General features: G+C 44.7%; 1 non-coding gene across 1 annotated transcript; it reads right to left on the bottom strand.

Annotated features, from left to right (window-relative positions):
• Positions 1–375: 375 nt before the first annotated feature.
• On the bottom strand, positions 376–448 carry trnar-ccg (transfer RNA arginine (anticodon CCG)). The gene has a single exon. It is a non-coding gene; the product is annotated as a tRNA-Arg (tRNA).
• Between the last annotated feature and the right edge of the window lie 9321 nt (positions 449–9769).

The following is a 9769-nucleotide window of genomic DNA, read 5'->3' as shown; positions in this document are numbered from 1 at the left end:
AAACCATGCGTCGTAATGAAAATAGTGCTTTGGTGCCTTCAACAATTTAGTTTCACTTGTACGGTGCTACACCCCGAATTGGTCGCCAACCAGGCACAAGTCAGACATAGACACCGTCACCGATTGGGCACCTTCAGCGACAGCCAAGAAACTGTGTTGAATGTTACATCTCAACCAAGGGACGGGGCTTGTTTTTTTTAGTTTGGTTTAGCCTGGGTCGTTAGTCAAAGTGATGGAGAGTTTTCACAACATTTTTTTTTTTAATTAAATCAAATAGTCTGTTAGTGATGTTTTGGAAATGACAAACTGTTTCAGGATTTGCATTCATGCAAGATCAACTCATGTCACCTAAAGGGAGATTCGCATCCAAATGGCTGACCCAGGTGGGACTCGAACCCACAATCCCCAGCTCCGGAGGCTGATGCCTTGTCCATTAGGCCACTGGGCCACAGTGTGCCAAGTTGTTCTTTCAAAATGTAATTCCGAATCAAATTGTAAAATTCCCATTTTAATTGCGTTTCTATTTTTCAGTATTGATACGTGAACGTGAATTGTACTGGATTGAAAACTACCAAGAATGTTGGTCACACTACCTTTGTTGTTCCGTCAACACAGCTCTGCTTTCCATCCGCTAATGAGCAAACTGCGTCAAAACCTTATCAGACTCAAACCTTCATCCTATCCTGCATGTTTAAACTATTTCTTTTCATTAACATCCTCCGCAAACACGTATAAACAAACACATGTCGTCAACAAAAACCCTCCATGGTCGTCGAGTCAATTGTCTCATTTGCAATTTGGGCTATTTGACTGCGAGCTGCTGCAGCCGCGGCTGCAGCAGCTGCCGCGTCGCCTGATTGATTCCCACAACGGAGAAATTCATTCAGATCTTCGCTCTGATTTTTTTTTTCCGTCGCATCGTTTGCCGGCGCCGCCCGCCCGATCCAGTCAGCTGAACGTCCTTCAAGAACAATCCTGGGCTGATTAATGAAGCCGAGCCGTTTCAGAAGGCGGCCCAGGTCGCCACAAATTGAACATTGCATTCTTTTCGGAATCCATCTCCTCCTCCTCCTCCTCGCAGCAGCAGCAGCAGCAGCCGCGCTCCTATTAAAATTTACTTGCAGATTTTTCTTAGTGCGCAAATGTGTGACCAGATGTTGTCTGACATATTCATGGTGCCACAAAGAAGCTGTGGGCATTTGAAAGCTTTTATTACCGACAGATGGAAAAATACGCCTTAGAAGTCATAGCGGTACAATATAAGAGTTGATCTAACTGCACATATTAGCATTTGACCTCCGCCGAGTGCTAATCCCGCAAACTAATAGAGATCTTGCCAAAAGCACATGCACTGAGTCCCGCAATATTTCACAACCTGCAAAAATTTAACATTTGCTTGCTGCTGTTTGCAATTTAAATCGACTCTTTTAACAAAATTTTATCTGGTGAGCACTTTAAAAAACAACAATCGCTGCATACAAAAGTGCTGCACATGAAGTAAAAATCTGACAAATGACAACAAAGACAGTTAAAACACAAAATGAATAAATAACATAAAAACAGTACACGCAATAAAAGACGAAAACAATGTCGAGTTGAAAGCCAAAGAATCAAAAGTTTTAAAGATAGACAGAGAGCTGGCTTCCAAATAAAAACTGCTCGATCCCCTCCGAGGCTCCGCTTAGTCCTCGGTATCTCCGATAGCGTCTGGTCTGCTGACCTGAGGCACCGGGTAGGTATTTAGTGCTGGAGGGGCTCAGACAGCTAAGGTGAGGCGAGGGCATTGATAGATTTAAAAGCAAATAAAAGATGATTAAAGTCAACTCTAAAATGTTCAGGGAGTCAGTGAAAGGAGGCCAGAATTTGAGCTACATGCGGCGAACAGCAACATTTTGGACCACCTGGAGACAATTGAGGGAGGACTGGCTGACTCCAAAATCAAGTCACATTGCAGTAATCTAGCCAAATTTTGCTTACACATTGACCAAACTGTCATTTACGGAAACAAAATGCTGTGATTGGTTGAGCTGGACCCCAGTTTCAAAGAATACAATGAAAAAAGCTGGGGCCCCAAAATTGAACCCTGGAGAACAACATATGACACTGGGGTAGAGTGAGACTCAGAGAAGCAAGGCGAACACAAAAAGTGGTGCCTTCCAAATAGGACTGAAACCACTCGAGAGCACTAATGACCACCTGCTGCAAACTAGCGAACAGAATTCTGTGGTCCATCGTATCAAACACTGCAGTCCGGTCCAACAAAACAAGCTACACATAGTCACCGGTGTCATTAGCGCGAAGGATGAAATTGAAAACTCGTAACAGAGCTGACTGTGTGCGATGCAGCGTCTTAAAACCTGACTGGAGAGTCGCTAGATGTCATTTTCATCTCTCCCAAAAATTCAGCACCGAAAGGCAGTTTAGAAATGGGTCTAAAATTCGACAGGAATCTTCGTAAGGGCCTCCTGAAAGAAATGAGGACGGGCAGAGTCATAAGAGGAGCTGGCTGGCCCAATCTGGCTACCACAGCGTTGATAAACCTCAAGGAAAGACGCTTCAAAAGAATGAAACGATATTCCGATAACCATCGTCGCAATAATCGTGTTACAAAATGATTAGTGTTTCATCTTGACTTGCAAGCTAATTAGCGCTCATCACAGGCGGCTGTAGGCGAAAAAGATGGCGGGGCCACCTGTGTCACGCTGATGGAGAGCATGTGTCCGCGGCCACCCGTGACCTTCCCTCCCGCGCTTCTTAACCAGATCAATTACGCGTCGAGAACAGACGCGGCGAGAAAGGCGAGACGGTAAGCCCGTGACCTTGTCAGCGCGCCGAGGGTCACGGTGAATAATTCCTTTGGAGCGCCGTCAAAAGCGAACGGGTTGAGCTCGGAGGCGGTTTGGGGGGGGGGGGGGGGGAACTAAACGATGAGATGGTGAGATGGGAGGCTCCTGGATAAAGGGAGGAAAGTCGTGAACAATTGAGATGAGGGATTCGGGAACATTTTGAGAGTTTATCCAAGGAGCCCTGCTAATCCTGACGCCAATCAATCAAAGTGTACAATTTTTGTTTTCCGTTTTGCGGTGTGTTCTTCTGTCATTTTCCGGTCCGACGTGCCGACTTCGAGGCCGACGCGACAGTCGGTCGACGTCGGATTGGTGTGTAGCGGCCTTAGAAGACCATTACACCATCGTGCCGGTATCGCCTCCTTCAGAAAAAAATCTAAAGTCACCCGACATGACCGGACCACTCTCATAAAAGGTGGTTTTAATGTGGCCATTACTGTTCAACTTAAAAACTGCACCATCGTTCACATGAAGATTTATTGTTATGAGTTTCTGTATGAGGCAGATGTGAATTCTGGCCCTGTTGCTAGTCAGAGGCTGCATCCAAACCATCTGCTATTTAAAAAAAAAAAAAAACGTTGAACGTTGTAATGAAAAAAGGCATCTTATGAGACAAATCTCTTAGTCCCCATATTGCATGGTTAGCGCTCTCTATTTACACTATGTCGTCCTCCATGGATTAAAAAAAAAGGGGATTTTGACAAATCAACAATACAATACAATACAACTTTATTTATATAGGGCATTTTATCGCAAAGTGCTTCCCATACTGTGTAAAATAAATTAGCGGGAAATTAGAACAGCAGCAGTTTCAATGTTGAGTTGAAAGCTAAAGAATAAAAATGTGCCTTCAAACAAGTTTTAATAGTGGACAGAGAGAGGGCGGGGCTTGCCTAACATTTCATGGGAGCTCATTCCATAGGGAAGGAACCAGCAACAGAAAAGGCACGATCCCCCCCCCCCGAGGCTGCGCTTAGTCCTCGGCACCTCCGGCAGCATTTGGTTCGCAGACCTGAAGCAACGGCCAGGTGTGTAGGGGTGGATGAGCTCAGAGAGGCCATTGAAAGATTTGCAGACGAACAGAAGTATCTTAAAGTGAATTCTAAAGTGCACTGGGAGCCGGTGAAGGGAGACCAAGATTCTTCCGGGATCCGGTTAAAAGACAAGCAGCAGCATTATGGAGCAACTGGAGGCGCTTTCGGGAGGACTGGCTGACTCCAAAGTAAAGTGCATTCCTGTAATCTAGCCTCGATGTAACGAAGGCATGAAGTAGAACGTACAAGTATTTGTTCTTAAATGTACAGAGTAAAAGTAACAAGTTGCTAGAAATAAATACTGGAGTAAAGTAATCTGAAGTATTTGTATTTCTGTGAGGCGAACCTCGACTCTACCGCGCTGCCCTTTGCTAAACGTCCATTTCACCGAAATCCGAAGAACGCAATTTCTATCCGAGATGTCCCGTCAATCACGTGACGCCATCAACGACCCCCTGACACTCGCCGCTTAGTGACGAAAATTAGGCCGCCACATTTGTTACCGTTCAGCCCTCCGCGGCCATGTAAACACCGTTTGGGCCACTTTCCTCGGCAATGATTAATGCTCGCTCTCCAGACTTTCACCTTCAGGTCGCCCCACACGACTGCCAACCTGTGCTGAGATTACCTCTCCGACAGTCCAAGCGACAGTGGTCTTTTTATGGCACCCCGCCTGCTTTCACGCATTATAATCACCGATAATGACTGCTTTTTCACCCATTAAAAGGCCGAATATGAGTTTAAAGCCATACTTATTAATCCGCAAGTGTGTCTCAGAGGGCACAAATGCAACTAAGAGGCATTTGAACAGCTTGACTCGGTGTGAATTCTCCTCTCTTCGAAGAGCTTATTACCTTTCGCTGCTCAAGATGGGCCCCCGTCACGAGTTTGCATATTTCAGCTGGTTTTTAAAGGAGATGTATTATGCTTGCAATTTTTTTGTCTTTAGTGGCGTGCTTGTGACATTGCTTCATTAAAAATACCCCGTTGGTCGAGTTTGGTCAAGGTTGGTTGGCGAGTTACAAATTCAGCTCTTTTATTTTTTTCCAATCATGAGAATCTTCCGACAAATTTCCCTCTTTTTTCGGATCCAAATGATTATTCTCGGGAAATACGTTCAGAGATTTTCAGGGGGCTTGCGGTCGAGCGAGAGGGGAGAGAGATAGAGCGAGAGAGAGTGACCCATGTGGTGAGCAGATCTTTAAATTGCAATTTTCAGCAGTAAAAAGTTCATATTTAGTCTAGAATAAATCTGGAAACGTCATAATTTGATTGGTTGTTCAAGAAGAGTGGAAGATGTTGGTGTTTGAAGAGATTTTTTTTTTGTACCTTTTACATGAGAGGTGAGCGGCCATTTAATGTCCAGTGTTCATTTCTTGGTTAATCATTCACTCCCATTGACGGATATAGACGCCAAAAAATACATTCATTTATATTCCTCCTGCTGCTACCGATGGCCGTGTGCTAACGTTAGCATTAGCTGGCGCTAAATTGGCCTAGCCGTATTGTCATCTGTGTAATTTTTCCCCCGTTAATGGACCTTATATCTGTTTGGCGTATTTGATGAGCACATTACATTCTTCCGAGTATTTTCTCAGTTGTCATTCTCATCTCTGTTTGTCTGATTCTAATTCCGCTTTTGCTGAAATACTCGCCCATTTGCATTGTGTTCTTTCCAAAACGCCCTAAGATGGCACAAGATGGTATCAAAATTGGCAAATAGTACAGTCATCGGTATCAAGGAAGCGAGTTGTATACGTATCGTGGTGAGAAGCTAAGTTTAGCCTGGGTTGTTAATGGACGTTTTAGAGTCTTCGCTGCATGTGGATGTACATTTGCACTTGTGCTGCACGTTTTCAATATCCACATTACCTGTAGGGCATTTATTCCATTAGGTAGATCACAAAAGACATTACTTGATTGTTTTTTTTTTGTTTTGTTTTGTTTTTATAGCTGAAGGGTGGGCAGACCCTCTCTTGAGAGAGAGAGCCAACTATTTGTATACAAGCCATTAAGAAACCCAATTTCCATAATACGTCCCCTTTAAGTCTAAAAATGCAGATTAGCGCAAGAGGTGTCTTTTCCAAAGAGCTTCACGTCTGGCCTTTAGCCAGCAAGTCAACCTGCTGTCTTATTTATGCTAATTGCCAACAGCCGTTTTGTCTTGTTTCACAGACTACAAGCCTTTTATTTTTTTCCCCCCGCGTTCCCTTTTTTCTCCCACTTAAAGGCCAGCTCGTTATTCTTTTTAAAACGCTCATTGGATTTACAGCCCAAAAAATCAAAAGATTCGACTGATTTAGCCCACGTCGGCGTTGGAAAGAGCAAAGGTGAGCTTCCTGTTCCTGCTTCTTTAACCAGGAAATAGACGCAAAAAGAGTGTGCCAGTTTTTTTGTTGGGTGCAGTTCTGTCTACACCAGTGCTTCTTCAGTGGGTGGTGGGGTGGGGGTGCGAATTACTTTCCTCTTGCTAAGGGGGGGCGTGTCACCGAAAACAATTGAAAAGCACTGTTCCAGCAACTCGTCTCGCCTGTTTGACTTTGTACGACTATATCCTGATCTCATCGAACTTTATAACTCACCGACGAAGGGGGAATCGATGCAAAACTACTGGACTGCTTCACAGCTTTCTGGCCAAAAAGACAAACCACTGAACTCTGATTACACTTCTACTAACTTGGTGCGAGTTTGTTTGTTTGTTTTAAGTAATTCTGGCAAGGAAAGCAGCTAGCGAAGGCTATGATGTTGTTGCTGCAGTTGAGGCGGCCAGGAAAGCGGGGCATTTTCCATTTGGAGCTTGGAGCCGAACCAAAAAAGAAAAAAAAAACATCTGACAACCTCAATTGACAACACAGTCAGTCTAAAATGATATTTTAAATCTACAGATTGACTTTGCCGGTCAAGAACCTTCCAAATTCTTCCAACTTTGCTACAATCTGACTTGGGTGACATCATCCACTGTCGGAATGGAATTCTGTTGACCCTCTGAAAAGCATCACATACGTATCTTGGGAAAGTCAAAGAGCTCAAATCTAAAACTCCGTTCCAGTCAACAGAGGTTAGAAATTTCCCAGTTTTTTGGAACGCATCATAAACTAAAGATCCAGCCAACTTTTCAGGAATCAGGATTTCTTAAAAGTGAATCTGCTTAATTTTAGACAAGCCGGAAGTTGGATTTAAAGTGCAGACTGAATAATAATAGGCTAAACTCGCCATCCGGCGCGCCCGCTGATTCCAGGCGCTTGTTTATTTCCGAAACATCAATCACGATCGCCTCCCGATGACTTATTCATTACGTTTTGCAGACCGGCCGTCGCGATGATGAGCGTGTTGAGGAGCATGTTTTCAGGACGCGCTTTTTCGCCGAGCAGCATGTCAGCATTGCTGTGGAATTAAAGCCGCGCTTAATCAATTCTAGCTGGAGCACATCCAAGTTGCAAAAAAAAAAAATAAGAGATTTGCTGTCGTGCCGAGACGATGATGGAACGTGAAATAGCCCCTTGACTCCAAATACGGCGTAATCACCCAGTTATCGTCTTGAGCGATCTGATCAGGAATTCATCCGCATTTGCCTCCGAAATATGCTTCGTTATACGTGAAATGATTCATTTTCTAATGAGCTGATCGAGCGGCGTTAATTCGCCCAAACTCAATCAGGATGAAAGCTGAGATGTTAAATGCTAACGCAAAGCGACGGCTACCGCGGGGAAAGTCATGTCTTGCATGCGTACACGCGTGATCAAGGTTGCTTTCAAAGTGTGGCTCCGGGGTACGCGCGGCGCCCGTCTATTGCCCCCCTGCGGGGAAAGGACGCCAACATTTGCCCAGCTGTCAGGCGGCTACGCGGCAGCTGGCCTCTGAAGCGGCTCCCTGGGTGGGTGCAGCCAGACCCATTGGAAAAAGTCTTCAATATCAGCGTGTCTTTGCGTTTGTGCCGCTGTGCAAATTCCAACATTTGGGACGAAATGTTTTTCATGTCCGCCGGGGCACTTTAGCGTTCCCCAAAATGTCCTCACAAGGTCCACAACAGGACAGGTTTTATACACGCTATGAGCAAAGTGCTTTTTATGTAGGTCACTGTCGTGTCATCGAGCCCTGATGACAATTTCTTTTTTTCGTTTCAAGGAGGACGGCTGCTTCGTTTTGAACGGTACCGAACACAGATCCACAATTTGGACACGGCTACTGTTTGTCCCTCCCCATTGTGATTAAAATTGTACTGCCGCTCTCCTGGACGGCGTGAACGAACCCGTCATTTGCAACAGGAGGCAGATTTGCTTGTGGTCACTAAGTCAACAGTGTTGGGAAATTGAAGTCGGGTTGGCGTGGAAGCAAAACTCCAAATGAACTTTTTTTTTTTTTTGCACTGTGCTTTTTGCGCTCTTGAAAAAAGATGATGTTTGAAGGCTTGACTTTGGTAAAGCGTGAAGGAGAATTGTTACAGCCCTCTGACTGGTCAAGAGGGCAAAAACAACGGTGGACATACTCCAAATTTAACCCGAAGAGAATTTACCCTTGGTCTTTTTTTGTAGCTCGTAATCGGGCCACGTCTCGCTCAGATAAAGTACGATAGCTCCTTCGAGGTTTAAAGGTTTAAAACAATCAAATAAAGACTTATTGATTATGATTCCCTTAACATTCACAAATTATTGAAATATGTTTTAGCCGGTAGAGATATGACCTGGGTTGGGTATCGATTGAAATTTCCAAAATCGATTTGATTCAATACGCAAGGGCCCGATCCGATTCGATTTTCGATTTTACGCCGTACCAATTTTTTTTTCGTATTAAAGGCATCTTCAGAAGAACCAGTGCTGCAATTGGTGCAAATTAGGCGCATTAGTAAAAATATGAATATTTAGATTAATGCAGTTCCATGAATCATGTACGTTTTATTTAACATGACCTGATCAAAACAAGAAATCCATCCGTCTTCATGCTTGTTGGCGCTGACTTCACTGCTTCCGCCATTTTGTTTTAATACGCTACTTTTGATCTCGAGTGATGTCATGTCAATTTATGAGGAAAAAGACGTCATTAAAAGTATCGATGTATGCTTTTATGAATCAATATCGGGCTATGAAAAGGAAAATCGATTCCAATCGACATATTGATTTTTTTTTTAAATCGAACGAGCTAACCAGGCCGTCTAACTCTTGCAAACTACCGCGAAAAAACAAACCAACGGACCTCCGCCAAATTGGATGTCATCTCTTGGCTTGGCCGGGATCACGCCGCCAATTCCGTTTGCCTTCGTAACCTTGACGACTGAGCTCCTCTTTGTCGACCCATGCTGACTTTCACGTGTTGCCAGCGTGACGGTCTTTGGCTCGGCGTGATTGTCACCGCGGGCTTTGACGACGGTGCGGTCTTCACTTTCTACCTCCTTTGTCTCCGGTGATTCGGAACGTCGACACAAGGTAGAAAGAGGGTCGCGTCTTCCGTTAAGGAGGCTCTTGGCGGCCCGCTGACACGAGGATAATCCAAACACAAATCAATCATGGCATTGTTACTGGGGTAATAGGTGAGCAAATATGTTTCCTGCTGGCCGGCCTTATTATTCCCGGCGTTGGCAGGCCCCGGGAGCCGGTAGAGCCAGATGGAATTGAGTTGTTGTCACTAGCGGGTGAACGAGTAATGAATTACTCCGGGACAAATGGGACGCCTCGCGGGAGATGAGGAATCCTCCCAGAAGGAGTGTGAATGACAGCATCCACAAAGCCTCCTTTCGCAACTAAAAATACATCAACCTTATGAGGATTCTCTGACAGAGAATATTTTCCAAATCAAAACAGACAGCCGGGTCAAATTTGAGCACTTTCCCTCGCTTGCGATTCTCAGATGTCTCTGAGAGGTTAGCCTGAGTGATCATCTCATTGCGTTCAGGCC

The sequence above is a fragment of the Idiotropiscis lumnitzeri genome, chromosome 7 (assembly GCF_059441095.1).
Source record: "Idiotropiscis lumnitzeri isolate Australia: NSW breed Sydney's pygmy pipehorse chromosome 7, RoL_Ilum_1.0, whole genome shotgun sequence".
Taxonomy (NCBI): domain Eukaryota; kingdom Metazoa; phylum Chordata; class Actinopteri; order Syngnathiformes; family Syngnathidae; genus Idiotropiscis; species Idiotropiscis lumnitzeri.
The sequence above is the reverse complement of the archived record's forward strand: the minus strand, read 5'-3'. Positions and strand labels throughout refer to the sequence as shown.